Genomic DNA, 26994 nt, shown 5'->3' with positions numbered 1-26994 from the left:
AAGTGACAACCATCTGCTTATGTGTCTGTAGTAGCCAATGGAACGGAACGGGAGGGGAACTGTTTGACCGCAGGAAATCCCAACGGGAGGCCACTATATCGGAGAGGGGAGGTAGATGTTACCGTAAGTCATTATTTTGTGACTTACAGTAAGACAAATCTTAACAAGATTGTCTGCTTCAATGTTTTTTTAATAGAATGGCATAAAAAGTGATCCTATTTAGCGCCCCAATTCCCAGCCGCTCCTGCCAAGCCTCTGACCGGACTTTACTTGTTGCTGCACTGTTAGTGTCCTGACAAAGTGATATGTGAATGGCTGCAGCCAATCACTGGCTAACCTGTGTCTGTCATTTGCTCAATGATTGCCTGAGCCGTCATTTCTTGTTTGTTAAGTGAGATTAAAAAGGAGACGGATGCAGGAGGCAAAAGAGCAAGAGTGAGTGATGCCTCCCACTTTGCCTGCCACTCTCGCTAATTAATGTAAATTTAAGTTAAAAGTTGAGTCGTTTTGTAAATTACTTATCTTGTATTGATAGCCAGTTACTGCTTGTATTAAACTCAGGAGCTGTATTCACAATTCTGCTACTTGCTGTTGAAAAAAGGCACCAGACTTGCCCATTGAGACTTGCATAGCAGCTTAGCGTAGCTCCTATAATGCAGGGATGTTGCTAGTTTACTCTACATCACATTCCTGTACAGTCCTTGACATAAAGACAAAAAGCCTCAAGTCATGATCAGTACAGGATCAGTAATGTAATGCATATACACAGTGACTGCACCAGCAGAATAGTGAGTGCAGCTCTGGAGTATAAGGGTATGTGCACACGTTGCGGATTCGTCTGCGGATTCACCAGCAGAATAGTGAGTACAGCTCTGGAGTATAATACAGGATGTTACTCAGGATCAGTACAGGATCAGTAATGTAATGTACACAGTGACTGCACCAGCAGAATATTGAGTGCAGCTCTGGGGTATAATACAGGAAGTAACTCAGGATCAGTAGAGGATAAGTAATGTAATGTATGTATGACGTGCCCCAGAGGCCGTGGGGTACTTGGCGCCGGGCCCGTTGACTTCAATGGGAAACGTCACAGTGGCTGTGACCCGATCCATGGCCTCAGGCAGTCATGTAAAAGGGGTAGATTGATGGGGATGAAGTTATTGTAGTGATTCGTGACGCCACCTGTGGTTTCTGGTCAGAGTGGCCAGCGCTGCGGTGTTGCTTCTCTGGGATGGATGTTGAGTGCAGCTATGATGTTGTTGCCCTCCACAGGTAGGGCTGTAGTCCCAGGGCAGAGTAGATGAGGTCGTTGGTGGAGTTTTGGTGTGGAGTGGATGAATGGCACAGGAATAAGATGGAGGACACAAGGGCATGTAGTTCCAAGGCTTTACTCACAGTCTGGTGCACACATATGCCAGCTTCAGTGCTGAGTCCTCTAGGAAAGGGGTCCAGCTAACTTCCAGATAAGATGAAATGCACCTTCCCAGCTTCCCCAGTCAGTGTGTTCCTTTCCTGGCCGTCTCCAAACACTATGCTGCTTAAACTCGTACTTCCACTTCAGCGCTTCACAATTAGCGTTCCGGGCCAGCAGCTGCGAATCCTGTTCGGGCAACGCCTCACTGTTCCCGTGACTCTATATAGCCGCCTTTCCGGTCGGACTAACTGTGGAAGGGGCGATGGTCCATAAAGAAACCAAAGCTGTCGGCTTGCTAGTGGCACCCGGAAGAATGCGATCTAGGCTAGGGGCCGTTCCCTTTACGACCAGTCTAGTTCCTTCCTCCACCTGACGGCAGTCAGCGTGGAATGAGACCCACGGGATATATTTGCAACGGTGTCCCTGGAAGAACCAATCCTTCCTTCCGAGAATCTGCTGTTTTAGTCCAAACCGTCTGGCACTCCGCCTATAGCCAGGAGCTGCGCAGACTACGTCCTTCTGCTTCCCTCCCTCTCAAGGGAATCAATCTCACCTCAGCCTAGACTCTCCTGCCTTGCTACGCTCCGCCCACCTCCCAGCACACTTCATGTTCCAATCAGGGAGCCATGAAGGGTGCTCTGCTACACTACTGTGTGTGTGTGGGTGTTGGAATTCTGGTCGGGTGCACTCACCTTACCTGGCAGAGGGGTACACACCTCTGGGTGTGGTGCAGTACCTCTGTGGCGACTGAACCCTCAGGGGCGCCACATGTACACAATGACTGCACCAGCAGAATAGTGAGTGCAGCTCTGGAGTATAATACAGGATGTAACTCAGGATCAGTAATGTAATGTATGTACACAATGACTGCACCAGCAGAATAGTGAGTGCAGCTCAGGAGTATAATACAGGATGTAACTCAGGATCAGTAATGTAATGTATGTACACAGTGACTGCACCAGCAGAATAGTGAGTGCAGCTCTGTTCAGCTGCTGCTCTCTGTGCTAATTGTGGGTGCGGTCGACACTGATCCTCCTGTGTGCTCCTGAGCTCCAGCGAATCAACACCTCTCCACCCAGGGACCTGCTTTCTCCTTCCCAGGGAGGAGTGGGTTTCCTGGGATGAGTGAAGGAGCCAAGTCCCAGGCTTCTGTTTCCCGGTCCAGGCCGGCGGGGAACAGAAGAAACCAGCAACCGGCCTGCACATCAGAGGACTCGGGGGTGAGACGCTCCACCAGGAGTCGCAGCAAGATGGCGGTCCTTCAGGAGGAAAGCCGAGTGCTCACGGAGGTAAGGCCGACCTCACTGAGGAAAGTTGGGGCCTGCAGAAACTAAAGGAGTCTGTGTCCACTTATGCCTCCCGGGTCATGAACCACCTCCGTGAGTATGAAGAGGCAAGTAAGACCATCAGGAGGCTATGGGAGGAGCTGCGCGGCAAAAGTGCCAAAGCTGCAGGTTCCTACAGACCCAGGAAGACCCAATTCCAAGCAGAGGTAAAGCAACTGAAGCTGGATATTAATAAGCTGGAGGTGAGGAAAGCATTTCTAAGAGAAAAAAAGGGTACCATTTAAAGAAAAACTACTGAATGAGGACAGATTCAGAGAAATGGCTGATAACAGAGAGCAAAGGCAGATGGGGCTGCAGCCTGAGAGCCAGGGGGATGATGATGATGACCAGCAGAAAGCCCCACCTGGCAGCCTGCAAAGTCACCCGCAGGCCACGTGCAGCGAGCTCCCTGCTGTATAGGCGACATTGGCATCTGGTCACAGTTCTGCTGGCTCTGGGGAGGACAGTGACAACAGCGGCCAGGGAGGGGCTCTAATGGCGGAGATAAAGCTCCTGGAGTCCCTGATGTGCCTTCAGAACTTCCATCTTGGTGATGATTTACCAGAAGAGGCACCTGGGGGACAGAAGAAAAAGGCTACGACTACCAAACCAAAGCTCCAGGAAGTGGTAAGCTATGTATATGCCCCCCTCCCTGTACCCCCAGAGTCAGCTGCAGGGTCAGCTCGCTGTATAAGCCCTGTTGCCCAGCCCAGCCCGGGTTTTGCTGTGGATCCGGTGCAAAGGCGCGAGGAGAGTACAGAGCATGGTAGTGAGGCGCAGAGCTCCGTCTCTGCTTGTAGTAGCGGGAACATAGCAGCAGGTGCATCGGCCGAGAGGCTGGACAGTGAGGGCGGCCCGGCGGCCTTTACATCAGGATCTTGCTGACCAGCAGCGCCTCACAGCGGTAAAAGCGGCGCCTAGTGAAGCAAAGAAAATTACCAACTGCGGACGGCACCCGTAAGTCCAGGGGTGAGGTCGCCTCCCGTTCTGTGGAGGAGACTGAGCCCCTTGTGCCTGATGATGCGGAGGTCAAAATGCCACCCCCTGTTGTCACTGGTCCAGCAGGAGTGAATGTGGTGGGAGGTGTGGATGAGGAAATTTATTTGTCTAGTGGTGTGGTTGCTGGTTTGGTGGAGAGTGAGGGTGTTATGGAGGTGGGTAATAGTGATACTGTTGATGTTGATGTGGTCACTTGTCCGGTTGCCCCCCTGGTGGTGGCAGTACCCATTAGTAGTTATACAGCTGTCACCTCCGGGGGAAATAGGGCGTCCTCCTCTTCTCTGGGCTCTGGGGACGGCATATTGCAGCGGCGTCTCCTGGAGGCTCTAAAGAAGGGGGAGAGATCACTAATGGTAGAGGGTCGAGAGGTTGATCTATCCTTCTGGATAGAGAGGCATGGCCTCGGGGCCTTCCGAGAGCAAAATGGGGGAAATACAGTGTGGTCCCGAGCCAGGTAGTGTGCGTAGGAATGTGGTCCGTCTTCGGTGGAGGGGCAGTGATGCGTGTCCTCCAAGGTCTAAGGTTGTGGAGCTCCTGCTGATGATGGGCTTCAAGGCTATTGACATCTATGCCACTGTCACAAGTGCGGCGACCCCACACACTTCAGTGCAAACTGCACTGTGCAGAAATGTGCATTGTGTGGGGATATCGGCCATCTTGCTGCATCTTGTGTGGAGATTAGGTGCCATCTGTGTGGTGACTTAGGTCACCCATTCAGCCGTTGTCCTCGCTCCTTCGCTAATGCAATCGTGACCCCGGTGGTAGAAAGCCGTGAGGCTGATTCTGCTGGGGAAGGGACTAGCAGGGGTGAGGGACCTGAATGGCCAAGGAGTAAAAGCAATAAAAAGATGCCTGCCCAGCTGAGGCGTCTAGACAAGCGCAGACAGGAGAGGGAGCTGGGCGAACCCCGTGCTACACAGGTGACCCCTGTCCTGGATGCCAGTCTTGCTGCTGAGGCCCCGAGGGATGATGAGATGGATGAGGAGGTCAGGAGGACCCACAGGGAGCAAACTGCCACTGCCTCCGAATCCTCCCATTATGAAAGTATGGATGAGGATAATAGACAGTGGCTAGAGGACAAGCGTAAGCTCGGCACCAAAAAGAAGGGAAAGAAGGGAGATAAAACATTTTCTCCCGCCCTGACCAAGGTACCTAAGGAAGGAAAAACTGACTCCCCTCTGGTTGGTCTTTCTAACCGGTTCCAAGCCCTTGAGAACATCTCTTCCTCTGAGGAGGAAGCTGAGGGTGAGGTTCCGGCTTTGGCGGAGCTTACAGGGGGTGCCGAGTCTCCTACTTCTGGGAATGTAAGGTCCTTGGAAGGAGGGACTGGCCCAGAGTCTGGAGACGAGGACGACAAAAATGAAAAACACGTGGGAATGGACACCTCTGTGTCATTAAAGAGGGGGAAGGACTCCTCCTCTGAGGCAGAGGATAAGGGGAGTGGGAAGAAGAAAGCCATCTAACTCAATCACCAGTGATGGCGGTACCCACTCCATTGACGCTGGCGTCCATTAATGTCGCCAGCATAAAGTCAAATACAGCCAGATTTGCGGCCTTTTATTTTCTCAGCCGTATTGAAGCTGACGTTTTCTTTTTGCAAGAGACCAGACTGCCAAACATGGCAGCCATGTTTAAAACCAAGAGGGAGTGGAGACTTGGACCCTCCTATTGGTCTCTTGTGGCCGAGCCGTATAACGGAGTGGCGGTCCTTTTAACCGCACCGGTGGAATGCCGACGGGTTATTGAGTTAGAAATGGGGAGGTGCCTGATCTTAGATGTCCTCATGAAGGGACAAGAGCTCCGGCTTATTCACATCTATGGTCCCCAATCTAAATGGGACTGGAAGTGTCTCTTTATGAGGATCAAGCCCTACCTTTTTACAAGTCGGCAGGTTGTCTTTGGAGGGGACTTCAATACTGTCACAAGGCCCCGAGATAGAAGAGGTTCCAGAGGCAAGCTGACTTATGATAGCGTCACCGCCCTTAATTGTATAGCTAGTGAGGCTCGCCTGGTGGATGTCCACATTCGGCACATCCCAGGCCACGAGGGATTCACCTATCATAGAGGTAACTGTAGATCCAGAATAGATAGGTTTTATTTAAAGGAGGAAGCTGTCTCTTCAGCAGTGTCTGTTGTTGAGGTGGAGTTCTCCGACCACTGTAATTTTGTTTTCTCTGAATATTACAGAAACCCTCCGGATGGGAAGAGGCTTTTTGAGGCTCAATTCGTCGCTATTGGAAGAAGCGGACATAAGACAGTCCTTTGGGGATTTTCTTCAGAGCCAGGTACCCTTACTGGATCTTTGTAGTAGTAAGTCAGAGTGGTGGGAGATGTTCAAGAAAAGGGTGGCGAGATTCTTCCGCCAGCTCTCGAGCCTCAGGAGTCTGAACAAGTACCGCCTGTATCAGAGTCTGAGGAGGAAACTCGAGCATCTTTTCTCAACTGGAGGTAGCCGCGAGGAGATCTCCAGAGTGAAATCTTTGCTCCTGAGGTGTCAGTACGATAGACACGCATCTTTGGTTTTTGAGAGGGATTACGGGAAGTACCGCTCGCCCGACCCTTACAGAAACTGCAAGAAGTCAGTGAATAGTAAAGTGGTTACAGGACTGGTCGACACTACGGGGTCCCTGAGGCGATCCAGATCAGGGATCCTGGAGGTTGTCAGATCCTTCTACTCGCACCTCTTGGGATAAGATGTCGGCTTTCCTGGCTGAACCCGTTCCTGAATCAGGGGTAGACCCCTCTCTTGACGTTTTGAGAGAGATGATCAAGGAAGAGGAAGTTAAGTTGGCGATTGAAGGGCTTGCCCAAAAAAAAAAATCGCCCGGTCCAGATGGCTTAACATCTGTTTTATAAGACCTTTAAGGACGCTTTGGTTCACCTCTTGACTGAGGTATTCAATGAGTGTCTTTCCTCGGGCACTCTGCCAAAGTCAATGAGGAGGTCTGCCCTAATCATCTTGTCAAAGGGTAAGGACCCATCGTGCATTGAGTTGGCGTCCCATAGCGCTTCTCAATGCAGACAGGAAGGTTCTGGCAAAGGTGCTGTTTAATCGGCTGGTGAAATTCGCATCCCGACTCCTTTTGGAGGCCCAGCATTGCTCTGTTCCAGGTCGCAGCACATTTAGTGCTGTGCTCGGTGTCCGGGAGGTGGTGGAGCAGGGTAGGGCTGGTCACTGGAAGGGGTACATGCTGTCGCTGGAACAGGCACAAGCATTTGATCGGGTTAATCACGAGTACCACTGGTTTGTCTTTCTGAGATATGGCCTGCCGGGGGGGTTGTTGATTGGCTTAAAACCTAGTACGGTGGGGCAGAGAGTTTCCCGCTTGTGAACGGTTGGACTGGCAGCTCTTTTGAGGTTGGATCTGGTGTTCGCCAGAGTTGTCCTTTGATTGACCCACTTCTTAGGAGGGTGAAGCGTGGACCATTGGCGGGGATTGGGATGGACCGGGCAGCAGCGGAAGCCACTCTGAGGGTGGTGGCGTATGCCGATGATGTCACTGTTTTGCTTCCTCTCACGAGGAGGCAGGGTGGCTGATGTCAGAGGTAGATCGCTACTTGGAGGCATCTGGGTCCAAGATCAACCGGGATAAGTGTGAGTGTCTCTGGCTGGGAGGAGGAGATCCTGGTTTTGATCTCCCGGGCACCCTTCCAGGACCCAAAGTCTCTGCAAAAGTCCTTGGCATCGAATTTGGCCAGGGGGATTACCCCAAACAAAATTGGGACAGCAGGCTAGAGATCACCACTCAGAAGGTGAATCAATGGAGGGCTGGTCTTACCTGCTCCCTTTACTGATTTATCTAGGCAGTGTGTGCATCTTGCCGGAGTCTCTCTGGACTCGGGCCTACAGTTTGTTCTTCAAACTGTTATGGGGGAATAGACTGAACCTAGTCAAGAGGGAGGTTACTTACCGTACAAGGAGACTAGGAGGGTTGGGTATGGTCAACCCTGTGGTATTCCTTGTGGATACCTTCATTAAGATCAATATTGCAAACCTCTGGAAAGAGAGGGCTCCTCCGTGGGTATTCTCCTGTAGGGAATGGTTTCAGCCTGTCTTCCAGAAATGGGAGACAGGAGGGCAAGTGAAGGATATTCGCACACCGCATGGACATCTTCCGGCTTACGCTACCTTGGATCCGAAGGTGATTCGCCGGTGGGGTCTGGGAATGTGGGAGATCAGGACTCTGCCAAGGAAACTCCTTGACAATAGGGTTCTATTGACCCATTTCCAGAGGCCTCTGGTGCTCAGGGATTTCCCAAGTCGGGATCTTGGGGTGGTTTGAATCTTTTGAATTCAGGATCCCCTCAAAGTTTTGGGACTTGGCTTGGCGCTGCTTCCATGGGAATCTGTGTGTGAGGAACAATCTGAAATGTAGGAGCTCTGAGGACAGGAACTGTCCTCAGGAGCATTGTGGTACCGTGCTGGAAAGCCTGGACCATTTCCTTCATCATTGTCCCTTCAACACAGAGGTGTACAACAGGGTGGGCGCCTCCATTGGCTCGTCTCGGCTGTATGGTCTCTCCAATGCAGAATGGGCCTATGGAGCATTCGGAGACCTTGGTGGCCGGGACCGCTAGACTTTATTTCTAGTTAGCGCAGTGGTTATATACCATACGTGGAATGCACGGTGCTTAGTATAGACGCAACGAAAAATCCTCGCCGTGGACGATATGTTTAGGACCATACTCAGTGACCTGGTGAAGGTGCGCTCTCTGGAGTATGAGAGACTGGGCACACGTAGGGCCGCTCTCCTCTGGAGGGGCTTTTCTTTTAGTGTGCCCTAGTCTGGTCATCTCCTTTCCTGGTGGTGGGCTGCTGCTGACACTGTAGATTTTTGTTTTGTGATTGATATACAGTGATGTAGGGCTGCAGGCGCCGAACTTGAGCTTTGTGATTTGTAGGTATTGTTGCTTGTTTCTGTATATATTGTATATAGGGATATACAGTAGATTTGGGTGCAGGTGTTAGGTTGGGTGGTGGGAAAAGGGGGGAGGTGGGTTTATCTTGTCTGACTATGGGACACTGGGGTGTTTGGGGAAACACTGGCACTGCCTGATCTGGCCTATGGACGTTGGACATGGACTGAGGCATGAGGCGCAGGACCAGCTCTCAGGTCAGTGCGGGGGTTGGGAATGGTGGGTTTGAGTGTGGGGTGTTTAGTTTAGTCTTGTATATACAGTGGGGCAAAAAAGTATTTAGTCAGTCAGTAATAGTGCAAGTTCCACCACTTAAAAAGATGAGAGGCGTCTGTAATTTACATCATAGGTAGACCTCAACTATGGGAGACAAACTGAGAAAAAAAAATCCAGAAAATCACATTGTCTGTTTTTTTTCATTTTATTTGCATATTATGGTGGAAAATAAGTATTTGGTCAGAAACAAGCAATCAAGATTTCTGGCTCTCACAGACCTGTAACTTCTTCTTTAAGAGTCTCCTCTTTCCTCCACTCATTACCTGTAGTAATGGCACCTGTTTAAACTTGTTATCAGTATAAAAAGACACCTGTGCACACCCTCAAACAGTCTGACTCCAAACTCCACTATGGTGAAGACCAAAGAGCTGTCAATGGACACCAGAAACAAAATTGTAGCCCTGCACCAGGCTGGGAAGACTGAATCTGCTATAGCCAACCAGCTTGGAGTGAAGAAATCAACTGTGGGAGCAATAATTAGAAAATGGAAGACATACAAGACCACTGATAATCTCCCTCGATCTGGTGCTCCACGCAAAATCCCACCCCGTGGGGTCAGAATGATCACAAGAACGGTGAGCAAAAATCCCAGAACCACGCGGGGGGACCTAGTGAATGAACTGCAGAGAGCTGGGACCAATGTAACAAGGCCTACCATAAGTAACACACTACGCCACCATGGACTCAGATCCTGCAGTGCCAGACGTGTTCCACTGCTTAAGCCTGTACATGTCCGGGCCCGTCTGAAGTTTGCTAGAGAGCATTTGGATGATCCAGAGGAGTTTTGGGAGAATGTCCTATGGTCTGATGAAACCAAACTGGAACTGTTTGGTAGAAACACAACTTGTCGTGTTTGGAGGAAAAAGAATACTGAGTTGCATCCATCAAACACCATACCTACTGTAAAGCATGGTGGTGGAAACATCATGCTTTGGGGCTGTTTCTCTGCAAAGGGGCCAGGACGACTGATCCGGGTACATGAAAGAATGAATGGGGCCATGTATCGTGAGATTTTGAGTGCAAACCTCCTTCCATCAGCAAGGGCATTGATGATGAAACGTGGCTGGGTCTTTCAACATGACAATGATCCAAAGCACACCGCCAGGGCAACGAAGGAGTGGCTTCGTAAGAAGCATTTCAAGGTCCTGGAGTGGCCTAGCCAGTCTCCAGATCTCAACCCTATAGAAAACCTTTGGAGGGAGTTGAAAGTCCGTGTTGCCAAGCGAAAAGCCAAAAACATCACTGCTCTAGAGGAGATCTGCATGGAGGAATGGGCCAACATACCAACAACAGTGTGTGGCAACCTTGTGAAGACTTACAGAAAACGTTTGACCTCTGTCATTGCCAACAAAGGATATATCACAAATTATTGAGATGAAATTTTGTTTCTGACCAAATACTTATTTTCCACCATAATATGCAAATAAAATGAAAAAAAACCAGACAATGTGATTTTCTGGATTTTTTTTTCTCAGTTTGTCTCCCATAGTTGAGGTCTACCTATGATGTAAATTACAGACGCCTCTCATCTTTTTAAGTGGTGGAACTTGCACTATTGCTGACAGACTAAATACTTTTTTGCCCCACTGTATTTGTATAGTTTGGTCATTTTATATATAAAGTATATTTATAAAAAAAAAAGTTTATGTATATATTTATGTCAGCCTTTGTTTATTTTATTGTTTGTTATTAGTTTGTTTGGTGACCGTGTCGGAAAAAGGGCCCTCGCCGAGTGTCCGGGTCGGAACCAAGGGAACTGTCACCTAGGTTCCGGGGGAAACTGTTCACGGGGGACAGAGTTCAGGGACGGACCTTTGAGATGGACAGATGGGCTGGGGGAGGAGCCAGTATAAAAGGGGCGGGGAACGCTAGTCACAGTGAGTCAGCCGACCGGGACAGAAGCAGCAGGAGACCGTGGGAGCGACTGAGAGCCAAAGCGACTTACCAGAACCAGGAGAGACGTTCACCCAGGACATCAGAGGGATGGCGCCCAGACGACCGTCCGAGAGCCGCTGCCCCGCTTCAACGCGCGGCTGCTGCTCCTCTTCAACCCACGGCCGCTGCCGCCTCACCCCAGCCCGCGGCTGCAGCCTGCCCGCGGTCGCTCGCGGCCGTTGCCGCCTCGCTCCAGCCCGTGGCTGCGGCCTGTCTCCCACCACCCGCAGCTGCCCTGCTCTCACCCGTGGCCGCGGCAAGTCCAGTGCGGTAGGCGGCCACCACTGTCCCGCTCCGGTCCGCGGCAAGGGCTGGGCTGCTGCTTGTCGCGGATTCCCCGTCACAGTTGTTAGCTGCACAGGTGGCCTGCCAATCGCCACCCCGCATCGCTGCCGCTTGCCCCAGTCTGGGGGGCTACGGCCCATCCCTCCAAGGACTCCTCCGGGGCCTGCGGTGCCCCGGTGTCACCGGAGCGTCGGAACGCTCAAAGACTATGTCAACTCTTCAGCAGCTGAGCCCAGCAGCTGCTACGCCGAAGGACCACCGTCCAGAACGCAGAGGGACGTCAGGACGGCTAAGTTGACTATATAGTTAAGGACCCGTAGTTGGCCATACCGCGGCCCTATAATGACCGGCTTTCGCCGGATGTAGTCGTGTCCTACTCTGTTCGTGTTTGCTTGTATTGAGCCCCTGCGAGGGCAACTCTTGTTACCCCTTTTGGTTGGTCAGGCTACGACTGAGGACAGTTTCCTCTAGGCCTATAAACGTTATTACTAAAAGCACTAAACCGTCCCGCGCCTCGTCACTGCGTCCTACGTATCTTCTAGTACCAGATTTGGAGTAGTCGCAGGATGCAGTCTCTGAGCGCAGATGGCGGTGCACCCAACCAGAGTGGGGCTGCGGGTGCTGCCGACAATGGGGGCCCCCGTTCCAGCATCTCTCTGGGGGCTATGCTAAGTAACTTGCCTGGTTTTCTGGCTCCAATACACTGCTGTGGAGCTGGACAGAGCTCATGCAGGGCCTGTTCCGCATGCATCCGATGACCCCCGATTTAGAGGCTGAGGTGGCCCTCATGGCGCTAGATGGGGAGGCCCAGAAGTCAGTGATGTTGAGACCCCCGGGACACCGCAACACCTTTTCCAGGGTCCTGCAGATCTGGAAGAAACCCACGGGGATCCAACAAACGTGGGAGAGTTGAGGACCCGGTTGTTCAGTCGGATGCAGGGGGAGGGAGAGACTATCACCCAGTATATGAACGCTCTCCAGGAGCTATACACAGCCATAGAGCAGAAGGACGGAGTAGGGGTAGGGCCCATCGACATTACCCTGCGTGACCTGTTAGTGACTGAACTCCGGGACCCGTTAATCAAGCAGGCATTATGGGAGCAGATCCGAGTGAACCCACGCATAGCTTTCTCTGAGGTAGGGAGTCAGGCCTGGGTACGAGAGCAGAAGCAGGGGATGATGGTTCCCGTGGGGAAGGCCCAGAGCATGGAGGCTTCCGTGGACGTTGTCGGAGAGCCTCAGTGGATTGCGGAAATGAGACAAGAGCGAAGAGTATTCGGGGCGAGCTGGCCGAAGTGAAGAAGAGAACGGAGCCCGCGCCCGGCCGGCTTGGCTACAATCCCGGGCCCTGGGGGCCTCGCAATACCCGGGGTGGCCGGGCCTCACCGCCCTGGTGTTATGAGTGGGGAGAACTGGGCCACTTCGCACGAGAGTGTCCGCGGCGTGGGAGATACCCACCCCGGTGGACATTAAACTAGAGGGCTCCGGGCTTGGGGGACGCCGCTCGAAGCCGGAAGATACAACAAGGGGTGGTGTAAGTCCCGAAGATCTGGTCGCTAAGTGCCCAATAGTGTGGGCCGAAGTCAAGGGTTGTGCTGTACGGTGCCTAGTGGATACGGGGTCGCAAGTATCGACCATGCCTGCAACTTACTTCTGGCGGCATTTCCCAGAAGCGGCAAGGCCCCAGTGGGGGCCCAAGATTACACTAGTAGCCACGAACCAACTGCTGGTACCTGTCGCCGGAGTGGTGTGGCTCCAGATGACGCTGTGTGGTAAATCCCTCGGCCGCCTGGGAGTGATCCTGACCAAAGGAGAAACTAACGACCACCATCCAGTTATCTTGGGCATGAACATACTACGGGGGTTCAGCAATCTACTCCTCAACGATCCCACGCAGGAGACCCTGAGCCATTGGGGTTCTCGCATGGCCCAAGGGCAGGTCTTCCAGCGGTTGGTGCGGGAGGCGCGAGTGGTCCAGGAGTGACAGGAGGGTGAGGCGCTGGGCAAAGTCATCGTGCCGGCGGCTCCCCCGCTCGTGCTTCCTCCAGGGCAGACGGTGGTGGCCCTGCCGATCCGTGCCCCGATGCCACTGGAGGGCGTGGAGGTGCAGGTGGACCCATGCTACTCAGAGCGCCTGCACCCTGGCATACTGGTAGCCCGCTACCTAGCCACGGTGCGGGAACGGACCGTCCTGGTGTGTTGTGTCAACCTGGAAGACCAAGATATCGCCTTGAAGCCCCGGGCTGAAATGGCCAAATTAGTAAGGCCTTTGGAGGAGATGTTGCCGGACCCCGTGGTCCAGTTGAAGGTGCAGCCCGAAGATCCTTGGGCAGTAACGGTACGAACCCTACAGACTGACGTATCCTCGACCCAGGAGAAAGGTCGAGCCATCCTGGAGAGAATGCGGGCCGAACTTTCCGGCCTAGCGCCAGCCCAACTTCTCCAGGTAGAGACACTTCTCGGACAATATTACGGTGTCTTCGCCAGTCATGAGGATGACTTTGGATGTACCACGGCCATCACGCATGGGATCCCCACGGCAGGAGCGGCCCCCATCCGGGAGCGATATTGGCAAATACCACCGCATGTTATGAATGAGTCACCGTAGGAGGCAAAAACAGAAATACTAGTTAAGTCCAGAAAACCAGAGAAGTTGGCAGCTATCGGATTGCAGACCCCTGAACCTAACAACAACAACTAGCAGTAGCCGTGGGGGGTTCCTACGGTGCCCTAGACCCCTCGATCACAGCCGGAGAACTACATAGCCTAAAGACAGAAAGGGAAATCTAAACTGCCCTAGAGCAGACCCCAAAGCAATAGGCAGCCCCCAACATATAATGACGGTGAAGCAAGATGAAAAAACACTCACACAGATAGAAAGATAGGCTGAGCAAATGATGGGGCCCAAGCTAACTATATAGGACAGGAAAGAAAAGCTGCTGTCTGCAATCCGCCAAAACCCTCTCAAAAACAAGAGCCAACAGACTGATAGGGAAAAAAGCCCTGAAGACGCTAGACTTCAAAAAGACTATATCAGTACTCAGGTATTTTCTGAAGACAGAGCAAAAAGGAATTCAGCTCACCCAGCAGGGAAAGGCAGAAATCAGGAAAACAAGGCAAAACAAAACCAAAACACAAATGCAAAAAGCAGAGCAGAAAAACTTAACTTTTGAGGAGCAGGAATCAGACTGGTCTCCAAGAATCCCTCAGAGAAATCACCCACAAGGCAGAATGGCGTCGGCTGCCTTATATCCAGTCAGCAATTCCAGTCACCCAGTCATCATCATTCTGCTCAGGTGCTTTGTAATCAGCCTCACTACCTTCCTTCACCAGAAGAGGGAGTTCATCAGACCTCAATGGTGAAGGGGAAAATGAACTCACAACAACCGCAGCTATACCCGGAAGTGAAAACCCTATTAGCTCAAATGCTTTGGAAGGGGGTCATGCGAGAGAGCCAAAGCCCCTGGGCGGCCCCCATTGTACTGGTTCGCAAAAAAGATGGCACTTTGCGGTTTTGTGTGGATTACCGAAAGTTGAACGCCTGCACCATCAAGGACTCGTATCCCCTGCCCCGCATAGAAGAGTCGCTGTCCGCCTTGGGGAACGCAACATACTTCTCGACTCTAGACCTGGCCAGTGGGTACTGGCGGGTGCCGATGTCAGAGGAAGACAGAGCCAAGACGGCATTTATCCTTCCCATGGGACTGTTCGAGTTTAATCGGATGCCGTTCGGGCTGGCCAACGCCCCAGGAACCTTCCAGCGGTTGATGGAGCGGTGTCTCGGAGACCTCAACTTCGAAGCCACGTTGATATACCTGGACGATATCATCATCTATTCCGCCACGTTCGAGGACCACCTGCGGCGGTTGGGGCAGGTGCTCAGCCGGCTGCAGAAGTACGGGTTGAAGGTAAAGCCCCAGAAATGCAACCTGTTCCGCACCCAGATCGAATATCTGGGGCATACCATCTCGGCGGAGGGTGTCAGACCATCCCGGGAAAAGGTTGCTGCCATCCAGGGGTGGCCTACCCCCGAGACGGTGAAAGACGTGTGGGCCTTCCTGGAGTTGGCCGGCTACTACCGTCACTTCGTGAAGAATATTGCACGTCGAGCCCGAGCCCTGCCGGACCTGCTGAAGGGGACTCCAGACGGGGCGAATGGACGGAAGGTCCAGTGGCAGCAACCACAAGAGGATGCGTTTTAAGATCTCAAAGCTGCACTCTCAGAAGCCACGGTATTGGCGTATGCGGATTTCTCGCAACCATTCATCCTGTATACAGATGGGAGCCTCCAGGGACTAGGAGTTGTGTTGTCACAGGTGCAGGACGGCCAAGAGAAAGTGATCGCCTATGGTAGCATGCATGACTCCGAACGCAACCCGGACAATTACAGCTCCTTTAAGCTCGAGCTCCTTGCGGTAGTGTGGGCAATGAGCGGTTCGCAGAGTACCTGGCGGGCTCCGAGGTGGTGGTGCGGACTGACAACAACCCACTAGCCCATTTGGAGAATGCCAAACTGGGGGCCCTGGAACAGCGGTGGGTGGCTCGGATGGCCAAGTTCAACTACAAGATCATCTACAAAAGAGGGGCTGAAAACGTGCACGCTGACGCACTATCCAGAATCTGACACACCACCCTAGGGAGGAATCGAGATGACGAATTAGAAGGAGAAGAGACGCCGTTCGCCCTCACCACCGCCGCGCTTACAGCCAACGCGCAAGAAGCGCCTCATCCGGGACCCCTAGGGGGAATGCTGGACCAGCCACGCGACAGGTGGATCCAGCAGCAACAGGAAGATGGAGAAATCGGACTCCTGCGCTGATGGGTGGCCACTGGCAAATTGCCCACTGGCTCACAGAGACAGACTTTGACGCAGGATATGTTACTGATGATGCGCCAGTGGGAGAAACTAGTCATCAAAAAAAGACTTTTATATCGGAAAGCCGTGTCACGAACAACGTCTGCTACAATATGGCAAGTGATCGTGCCCGGAACCCATCTCAGCCAACTGGCTCGGGAAGCCCACGAAAAGGGGGCTCACTTTGGTGCTCAAAAGACTTTGCAATGGTTGCAGCAGATAGTGTACCATCCACGCTTGCACGCTGCTGTGGAAGAAGTTTGCCGAACCTGCCGCCCGTGCGAGGTCGCTAAACCTCCCGTGCAACGAGCCCCGGTGCAAACAATTGTAACATCAGCTCCCCTCGAGCTCTTCACGGTGGGCTATCTGACCATAGGTCCTGCCTACCAGGGGTATGAACATTGTCTCGCTAAGGTGGATCATTTCACCAAGTTCGCCGTGGTCACCCCCACCCGAGACCAGACAGCGGAGTCGGCCGCCTATGCGATTTGTAAAAACTGGTTCCCTGAAAAATGCCCACAGGAAAATTGCCCACACAGAAAATTGCCCACGTGGAAAATTGCCCACATGTAAAATTGCCCACATGGAAAATTGCCCACACGGAAAATTGCCCACATGGAAAATTGCCCACACGGAAAATTGCCCACATAGAAAATTGCCCACACGGAAAATTGCCCACAAGGAAAATTGCCCACATGGAAAATTGCCCACACAGAAAATTGCCAATTGCAGCATCACAAAGTTTAAGATCTATGATTTTTGAGGTGCAAAGTGAGAATGTTCACATGATATGTGATTAACTTGTGATTTACAGTTGATCTAGTGCAAAACTGCAAAAATGAAGATCTGTGTTTGTAGCAGTCTGTCATTATCAGCAATAGATACTGCCTTACTCCTCCCACCAGCCCAAAACAGCAGCACATGCAGAACCAGCAGCAATGTGATCTAGAGGAGCTATCACTGCTATCAGTACTCACAAAAGTATCACTGTATTATCTGTGGAGTTACATGGGACTGCAGGTCACATCTAATACATTATCATCTCAGTGGGAGCCCACCAAAATCAGGGTGCTGCTGGCAGAGATATTTGGTCCTGGAAGCCCAGAAGGCACAGCAGAAAGGTGAAATTCTGCCATTTGTACCACCTTGTGTACTTGCTGAGAATGTATGTTTTTGCAGTAGTGTAACTGGAGTCCGATGGGCCCCAGTGCGAAATTTGGACCTGCCCCCCCACACACGCACACACGTTGGTCAGATATATGGGCCACTGTAGTGTTCTAAATTCTATAAAGACTTATGAATTGCCCCTTTCAATATGTAGTAAAATGTCCCCCATCCTGGTATATATGCCCATCATCCTGGTGAATATGTCTGCATCCTGGTGTACAGTATATGTCCCAATGCTGGTATATATGTTCCCCATCCTGGTTTGTATGGTCCAAATGGTCTCCATTCTGGTGTATATGCCCAATTCCTGGTATATATGTCCCCATCCTGGTTTACATGGTCCCCAATCCTAGTGTATGTGTCCCCGTTCTGCCCCTAATGCATAATTAAAAACAAAAACATTTTACTCACCTTTCCTCTGCTCCCACGTCGCCCAGTGTCTTTTGTATCCACCGCACAGCCCAGCAGCTGACATCGGAGTGTGCGCCATTGTCATGCGCTGCTCCCTGTGGCTGCACCTCTGACGTCAGCTCACAGCCACTGCATGTGTCTCAGTGCAGCATGTATCGCAGTGCAGGGACCCGACGAGTCTCTGCAACACCATGCATGTCATCTAGATCTGTGTCTTCAGTGAGGACGGAGATCCAGCAGAAGCAGGCATCTGTACCCCTGTGCCTGCTCGTGGTCTTCAAAACAGTCGTTGCACCTCTGTGTTTTTTTCTGTTGGTGAACCAATAGTCTTACCAATGTGTTTTCCCCTCACGATTCGGACTCACTGGTGATCTGGACAGCTGACGCTTGGTCACAACAAAAGCAGCTACGACAGTTTTGGCGCCCGACGGGGATCGTGGGAACCAGTCTATTCGGAATCCGTATGTGGGAGCTTCCTGGGAGGTTGAAAATGCAGAATCCAGGCTGCAGCAGGTGAGAACATCTATTCTTACATTGATTCTGCATCTACAACCTTTCTAAGGATGTCTACATATCTCTGGGTAAGACTGTAACAGCACGGTTCAAAAAGAACCCACATCACCAGTGAGTGGTGAGTATGTCTGTATGAGAGTTGAATAATAGAGTAATAAGATAATAATTGTCATCTGTATTATCTGTTAAACTGTTCTGGCAATATACTAATATACTAACTGGTTGTGCACTGGTGCACTGTGTAGCACAAAGTCTGGGATAGACTCTGTGCAGTTTTGTATGAGGCTGTGGTTTTTGGTTGCTCTGGTTTTCAATGTTTCTTCTTGTTTAAGAAGTTGGCTTTGGTGTTCTCGGAGTGTCAGTGGACACTGCTGTAGGTTAAAGCGTCAATCAAATCCAAAGTGCAAGATAGTCAGGCTGTGTGAATCCTTGTATATATGTCTTTGAGAACCTCTGAATAAGATGAGAGATGAGTAATTGAGTATAAAAAAAAATCCGTGAATGAGCACGTATGAATGAATCATCACACATCATTTTTGTGTCAAGAGATTTGTTACCTTTCTAGTTGTGGTGGAATCCCGGACAGATGTGTTATAGATATTTCAAATCTACATCTGAGACTGAATGAATTGAGTAATGATATAGCTCGTGTTATATGTGGCATTACATTGTAAAGTTTCCTGAATGCATTTGGCCAGAAAAAGGGCAAGGCATGGTTAATCTCATTATACAGTTATCTGCTCTTACAGTGAAATCCCGTGATTTTGAGTTTTCTTTGTAGAAATTGATTTTGATAAGTCTAAAGAACTACGGAACTCTGTGAAGGACGCTCTGATGGGAGGGGGTAATGATACCGCTGCGCAGTTTTTCTTCTCCCTTCGCTCTTATCTCTGCTGAGTGTGAGCTGTGCTCAAAATTCTCTGTAATTCTATCCGTAAGGTATGCGCTGAAAGATTTGTGCATTTTAAAGCAACAGTACTTAATTGAAGTTGGAAGTTAAAAGTAAAATATGGTGCCTAATTTAGAAGGGAATTGTAAGTGTAAGTGATTGTTTGGTCATTAATGTGTTTGAACCTGCTTCTAGTTGTGTGATTGATTTGTATAGCAAATTGTGTATCAACAGAGGAGGTAGCCGACTGTACGGCTGATAAAGTAGGTCAGAGGCCTATCACACCTGGGCCTTCTTACTTTAGTCAGCGGGTTTTTTGTTGTGGGTGAGAGGCGAGGGCGAGGAGCCCTCTGGATGTACCTTGGCAGGCTCACTCTGACTTGCTATGTGTGGGCTGTAAGACAGAGGTCCAGACACACAGAAGGGCATTTCAGAAGAAAGGTGAGCTGTCTAAAGTTGAAATAGCCTTCCCACAACAATCCATGGAGCTGGGCTGGAAGGATTCAGGCCTGATCCTATTCTAGCCAGCTGATCTAACGGGTGAGAGGCAGAGAGCCTTCCCGTTACATCCTGTAGGTCTACCGGGTGAGAGGCAAGGAGCCTTCCCGCTACACCTTGGCAGGCTCTCTCTGACTTGCTAAGTGTGGCCTGTAAGACAGAGGTCCAGGCACACTGGGAGGGCATTTCAGAAGAAAGGTGAGCTGTCGGCAGAAAAAGGTTGAAGCCATGGCAACTTTTTCTGTGTACAGTCGGTGCCCCCAATGAGATCCAAGACAGCTATGCAAATTGTAAAAGACAGAGCAGAAAGGAAGCAGTGAAACAGGTAGGTTGGACAAATATTGAAAAAGGAAAAAATACCAGAGTGTGAATGTTTGGATGTACAAAAAGGCACAGACAAGGGAAGAAAATAGCAAGTGAATAAATGATGCTTGAGAATGTGCAGCAGTATGAAAGGTGTATTATGAATGTTTGATTGACAAAGTGTAACCAGAGACCCAGACGAAACAGATGGACTTGTAAACACTGTGATCAGACTCAGAAAAACCCAGACTGAATAGCTACTTGTGTGACCTGTGCTACTGACCTAAGCGAATTGCGCTAAATCCTGTCCAGACAAGATCATAAGAAGCTGACATAATAGTGTGGATAGTGGGTAGTGGGGACATTGGCCCTTGAGGAGTAAGCTGACAGTAGACATCAGACGACCAACCCCATCAGGACCTGAAGTGCGACTAGAATAAGAAAGATGCAGGTGTATTATCCCTGGAGCCCCTCTGACCAGCTAGCTTTGCTGAAGCAGCTGCCTGACCCTGAAGACCAACCATTCCCGTTTTACAGACTCATAAAGGGAGTACAGCAGACATATAAGTGTACCTGGGCAGACCTAGAGAGGTTGGTGAGTTTAAAGGCAGGTGACGCACTAGGACATATAATTAAGACACACACAGATGTGACAAAGAATCCGGCTTGGGGCATGGATGATAAATCTGCACGATCTGGGGAGACGTACTGTGAGTCACTAAAACAATGGGCTATAGTGAAACAATCAGAGCAGTCCGTACTCCTGACTAATGTGACACAGCAAAAAGGAGAGAGGGTAGAGATGTACTTTGGACAGTTACAGCTGAAATGGGCAGACATGGGGTACATTTGCATAAACCCACTTGATGTTAGAATACTGGTGAATGCATTCATTGACGGTATGAACAAAGACTTACGAGACGCAGTACAGGCAGCCAGACCTGAATGGAGATATGTAGGTCCGAAAGACCTCCTTAAGGTAGCTAAAGAAGTTGAGCAAACAAGGACAATAAGAAGACCTGTCTTGTATGCTGGAGCACAAGAAAAAAAGTGGAGACGTAATAAGGGACCTAAGGACCTAGAAACAGTGAGGTGCTGGAATTGTGGTACTTACAAAACTTATTGTTAGTGACAATACCCCTAAGAATTTACTGGGAGCAGATGTGCTGAGTGCGATCCCGGCCATCATACAGTACTCTCCTGAGGGTATTACAGTCACAAGTCCCCTCTCAGATAAACATTTGTGTAAGATTGTGGCAATGGTGTATATGACAAAAGCGGTGAAACTAACACCTGACACCAAAATGCCTGAGGATGAAGAAATGGGACAGGTGCCAGACACTGTTTGGGCAAGTGGGGAAAAATGATGTGGGTCGGTTGCCCATTCCCCCTGTCATGATTGAATTGCTTTAAGCAATACCCCTTGAGCCTAGCCAAATCAATTACCCCGAGCAGAGATATTAGAGAGTATGTTAAGGCAGGGGTTCTGGTGCAAAGAAACCCCCCCCCGACCGCAAAGATCTTCCCCCTGCGACACCTCTTTGTATCCCATTAGGAAAAAAAGGACTCAAGGGTTTGCTGACACTTACAGAAAGGTTCATGACTTAAGGGCTATTAATGATGATACAGTGAGTGTGACCTCAATCGTCCCTAACACACACACACAATACTGTCACAGATCCCAGTAATGTCAGAATGTTTCACAGTCATTGATTTAGCAGGTGCATTCTTCTCTGTACCCCTGCACCCTGACTGTCAGTGTCTTTCTCCTTTACTCATAGAAGTGAACAATATTGTTGGACAGTCCTCCCACAAAGGGGGAAAGAAATCCCCTGCCATCTATTCAGCAGCAATGGCAGGGATCCTTGAGTAGTGGCAATCACCTCATCCGCTGATTGTACTATTACAGTACGTGGATGACCCTAAGGGTTGCAAGGTCTCACGTGACAAATTACAGTATTACAAACAAAAGGTGACATTTGTTGGGACATTGTATTGCCGAAGGTACCACACACCTGACAGGAAACAGGCAATTCAAGATCTCCCTCTACCCAGGTCACATCAGCATCTATGTACTTTCCTAGGTTTAGTGACCTACAGTAGGCCTTGGATAAGGTCCGCTTCACAAATATTCCAACCACTTTATGACTGCTTGTCATCAGACCCGGGACCTCACACAAAATACAATTGATTGTGTCTGTGCGGTAGGAGCAGCTGCACTATTACTAGGAAAGGCATGTGAGATCACACTGACGTTTCTTTTGACAATCTATTCCCCATATGACATCCATGCCATACTCGTACAAGTTCAACCAAAACATGTCTATGGTCAGACAGCTCCGACTTGAGTGTGCTCTACTAATTCCTGAGTATGTCACCCTCAAAAGATGTAACGTTCTGAATCCAGCCACCCTCCTGCCTGTGGATTCAGAAAAGGGGGAATTGGTGACCGTATTAGTGAGTGAGGAAGGATACTTTGACATGACGCATGAACATGTCTGCATAAGAACTGATGAGTCAGGAGACAGTTGGGTTTGCACACGTTCATGAAAAACCTGTTCCTAATGCAGACTTTGAGTTTCTTTTTTGTAGATGGCCCCAGATACCACCAGGATGGACGATTCTACACTGGGTATGCAGTAGTATCCTCACATGAGGTAATCCGAGCGGAACCACTCTCTCCTCACATGTCGGCGCAGGAGGCAGAGTTGAAGGCACTCACTGAGGCGTGTAGAGCCGCTGCAGGTAAAGTCGCTAATATTTTCACAGATTCGAAGCCCATTAAAAATGCAGAGCTGGTGAAACAATTGATGGAGGCATTGATGTTACCAGTCCAGGTTGGCATTGTCAAGGTAAAAGCACACACAAAGGTGACTCCGTGGAGGTAGAGGGCAATAGAAGGGCGAACAAGGCTGCTAAAATAGCACAAGGTGGCCTAGAGAGAGCAGTGGATGGTGGCGGGGAGTCAGCGTAATCCAGCCACATTGGGTCTAGATGTCCTGAAATGCCTCCGGCAAAAGGCTGCCCAAACAGAGAAGGTACACCGGGGGAGACTGGGAGCTGAGCTGAACTCAAATGGAGTATGGGAGAATAAGGATAAATTGTGCCCACCAAAGTCCCTGTTCCCAATCATGGCACAAGCAGCTCATGGCCCCACTCACACCTCAAAAAGTCACTGGTTTCAGTTACGCAGCGAAACTTGTACAATCATGCCTCATCTGTGCACAGCACAACCCAGGTAAAACAGTAAAAGTCCCTAAGAAAGCGACATCTAGGCCTCTCTACCCGTTTCAGAGACTGCAGATTGACGACATACAGCTACCAAGGTAGGAGTGTATGCAAATATCCTAGTATGTGTAGATCTCTTCTCTGGTTGGCCGAAAGCCTATCCGGTAAAATGTGCAAATGCAAAAATGACTACAGACAAACTGATGAAAGAACTGATCTGCAGGTATGGTGTCCCAGAAGCCATAGAAACTGATAGGGGTACACACTTCACGGGAGAAATAATGAGGGCAGTCATGCAGGCCCTGGGTGTACAGCAAACATTTCATACACCATATAGGCCACAAAGTAGTGGGAAAGTGGAAAGACTAAATGGGACACTTAAACTGAAAATTCAAAAGGCCATGGCAGACACAGGAAAGAGCTGGGTAGAGTGCTTGCCTCTTGCACTCTTTTCAGTCAGACACACTCCAAATAGAAAGAGAGGCTTGTCTCCCTTTGAAGTCCTGTTTGGTAGTGCACCAAAGACTGGTCTGTACTTCCCACAGGTGCTACAAATGCAACACGGTTGTATGTCCAGGCCTAGCAGGAAAGACTTAATGTGGTGCATAAACATGTGTTCTCATAAATTCCAGATCCTAATGCCAGTGCAGATGTGCATCAGCTGAATCCAGGTGATTGGGTGGTTATACGCAGACACGTGAGAAGGATCCGGGACCCACGATTTGACGGCCCCTTCCAAGTCCAGTTGACCACATCCACTTCAGTAAAACTTGAGGGAAAGTCCACCTGGATCCACGCCAGTCACTGCAAGAAGGTCCTGTCAACAGCAGAATGACTGTTCTCCTCATCACCTTGCTGGCAGTGACAGGGTTACTGCACTCTACAGAGACACAGGACAAACTCTTAAATGCTGATTGGGACAACAAACTTATTCGGCATCATGCTCTTCTTATAAAGGACATGGAAGGACAGAAACCGAAAGACTGTTGGATCTGTATACACAGCCCTGTATCCGCGAGGACTATGCCGTTCTTAGCCTTACCTCTGGAGACATGGGAGGTTTTAACCCCACACTGCATATACAATGAGACTTGGACTCAATCTAGGTGTGCCCCGTGATATATCTGCCTCATTGGCTATAGTGGAATGGGCCGCTAATCGCTGGTTTCAGTTTAATATAACGCGGCCTAAAGGTACAAATGTGGTGGCGGGAATATGATTCAGATGTCGGAAATATGGTCGCCAGGAGGAGGACTGAAATCCCTCACTCAGACCCTATTCCCAATGATGGACGGTGGTTCAGTCTTCAACACACTGGAGCAGACACCTGTGGTGAGGACAATAATTGCTTCCGCATATACACTCATGATCAAACACAGGTTAATAAGACGATGTACCAGGATGGTATTGAAGGCTGTAGAGCATCTACGGGTAAAATAATAAGGAAAGAAAGGGGTAAATGTACATCTGGTATAAGGGGAAAACCAATGAATAATACTTGGTGTGCCCATAAGCCTGCAGTAGGTCAGGACTTTTGAGTTTATACCAATGTATACAGACCCCGGGTCACGTTTGTGTTCTCCCTGAAGGAGTATTCTTGGTTTGCGGACATCGAGCCTACAGGTGGGAAGGCCAGACATAAGAGGGGTCTGCACTCTTGCTAAACTGACACCAGCCACTTTCATAGTTCCTCATAGTAAAATAGACACAGCAGCAGTCCCAATTCACACCTCGTATAGAAGGGCTGCAGACAATAAGCCCCAGCCAAATGGTAGGCCGCATCTAGTAGAGATGGGGATAACAAAATATTCAGTAGTATGCTAATATACCCCTTCATAACACAACTGTGGGATAAATTAGTGGAAGGTACCGACTACCTGGACAATCAGATTTTCCAGATTCTTGAAGTTCTAAATGAGACTAATACAATACAGAGACAATTAATCATAGTTACTAACCAACATACTAGAGTACTAGATTACCTGACAGCAAAAGAAGGAGGAATGTGTCAGATAATTGGTCCCAGCTGTTGTAATTATATCGGCCCTGCTGGCAATCTCCAGATCAGGGCCGGTATAGACAAAATAGGTGAACGTAGAGACCAATGGTTAAAGCAACACAGTGCAAACAGATACTCCTGGTGAGGTAACACATGCTCTTTCCTAAATCCAGCAAATTGGTTTAATGGCTTAGCAGGATGGATTTTTGGCATTTTGCAGACTTGTATGCAAATTTTGTTGTTTTGCTTATTGTTTTATGTAGCCGTAAAAGCGCTAATATATGTATTACTTAAGCTACTGAATAATGTATGTGTGGAAAAAAAAAATCTAAGGCTGAACCTTCTGTAGTGTATCATAGACCCCAGGTAGCCATTACTGATGGGGAAGGTGAGTGTCCACACTGAGGGTGGATGGGCGAAGCAGGTAGGAAGCCCCCTTATGGGTACTAGACCCATGAGAGAGTAGCTCCTTTGTGGACATCACTTGACCCTGTGGCAAAGGTTATACCATTTACAAAAGGGGGAAATTGATATAGAAGAGTTAATGGTTTGCTTTTATATCCCTTTAAATGCCTTTAAGACTTCAATTGCCTTTTGCATTATTATTGCTAGAATTATTCTTATGTAGACTAGTAGTCTCTGTCTTCAAGGAAACTATACTTGTTATCATATTTGTTCTCAACAACGTGTTCTGGGTATATTGTAAACAAGGTACGTACGACCCTGAGGTGATGGTGGGGGCCAAATGAGCTCCAGAGTCACATATTGTTGTAAATGGTATAAAAACATGTCTTATATTTCATTACGTCAGATAAAGTGATTTAGCCACGACCAGTGTGTGTGTCACTTTGTCTCCAAGCGCTTGTGAACAGAAAGGGCGAAAAACCTCACGATTCGGACTCACTGGTGATCTGGACAGCTGACGCTTGGTCACAACAAAAGCAGCTACGACAGACCCGACGAGTCTCTGCAACACCATGCATGTCATCTAGATCTGCGTCTTCAGTGAGGACGGAGATCCAGCAGAAGCAGGCATCTGTACCCCTGTGCCTGCTCGAGGTCTTCAAAACAGTCGTTGCACCTCTGTGTTTTTTTCTGTTGGTGAACCAATAGTCTTACCAATGTGTTTTCCCCTCACCCTGTGTGGTCTGAGTGGTGTTCTACCCGTGGGGATCGAGTGCGGGCGTTCAGTGGGATGAGACCTGGTTTTTGCGGGCTCTCGAAAGACAGCCAGGTCAGCAGACAAGAGCCCCCACTGACCGGTGTGCCTCCATAGTGATGTCACTGACCAGCTGAGGAGCCGGAAGTGCCAGAGCAGCGCCGCTCTCCTATTGATTTCAGTTCCAGTGAATCTGGCACCTTCACTTCCTTCCCAGTCCACTTATGACTATCAAGAGTAAGGCTAAGTGCACACGTAGCATAAAATTTCTGCTAAAAACCTGACTCCCTTCCCAGAAACCGCGCGGTTTTTATGCGTTTTTTTCCGTGCGTTTTCAAAACGAATAGAACTAGCCAGAAATGCGGAAAAATCAGCAAAATTAATGAGCATGCTGTGTTTTTTACCGCAATGCGTTTTTTTCGCGGTAAAAAACGCATCAATATGCACAAAAAGTGCAAAATGCATACAAATGACTGGGAAGCTAATTTTTAGCGGTTTTATTGGAAAAACCGCTAAAATACTGCTTAAAAAACGCTGTGTGTGAACACAGCCTAAGGCCTGGATCACACTTCCCTTTTTTTAAAATCCCTCTAAATCTGTCGTTTTCCGTTAAAAAACGGATCCGCCATTTTTTTGAGGATCCGTTTTTTTGTCCTATAGACTTCCATTAGCGGCTACCGCGGATCCGTAAAAAAAAACGGATCCATTTGCGGCAAAACGGAAACAGATCCGTTTTTTCACACTTTGACGGATGCCTGCGGATGCCAAAAAACAGATGTGTGAAACAGGCCTAAGAGTGAACAGATCCTACGTAGTTATGT

The 26994-nt window shown here is 49.6% G+C and overlaps 1 protein-coding gene and 1 long non-coding RNA gene across 3 annotated transcripts in view; one reads left to right on the top strand and one right to left on the bottom strand.

The window, feature by feature from the left end:
* The window catches only part of HPSE2 (heparanase 2 (inactive)), a 564230-nt gene that overhangs the window by 10077 nt on the left and 527159 nt on the right, over positions 1–26994 (bottom strand). The window lies entirely within an intron of this gene.
* LOC141056137 (uncharacterized) lies at positions 17947–25845 on the top strand. The gene is made up of 2 exons (XR_012221581.1): positions 17947–18215; positions 23648–25845. It is a non-coding gene; the product is annotated as an uncharacterized lncRNA (long non-coding RNA).

The sequence above is a fragment of the Dendrobates tinctorius genome, unplaced genomic scaffold (assembly GCF_039654945.1).
Source record: "Dendrobates tinctorius isolate UK_male_01 unplaced genomic scaffold, ASM3965494v1 ptg000196l, whole genome shotgun sequence".
NCBI lineage: Eukaryota > Metazoa > Chordata > Amphibia > Anura > Dendrobatidae > Dendrobates > Dendrobates tinctorius.
The sequence above is the reverse complement of the archived record's forward strand: the minus strand, read 5'-3'. Positions and strand labels throughout refer to the sequence as shown.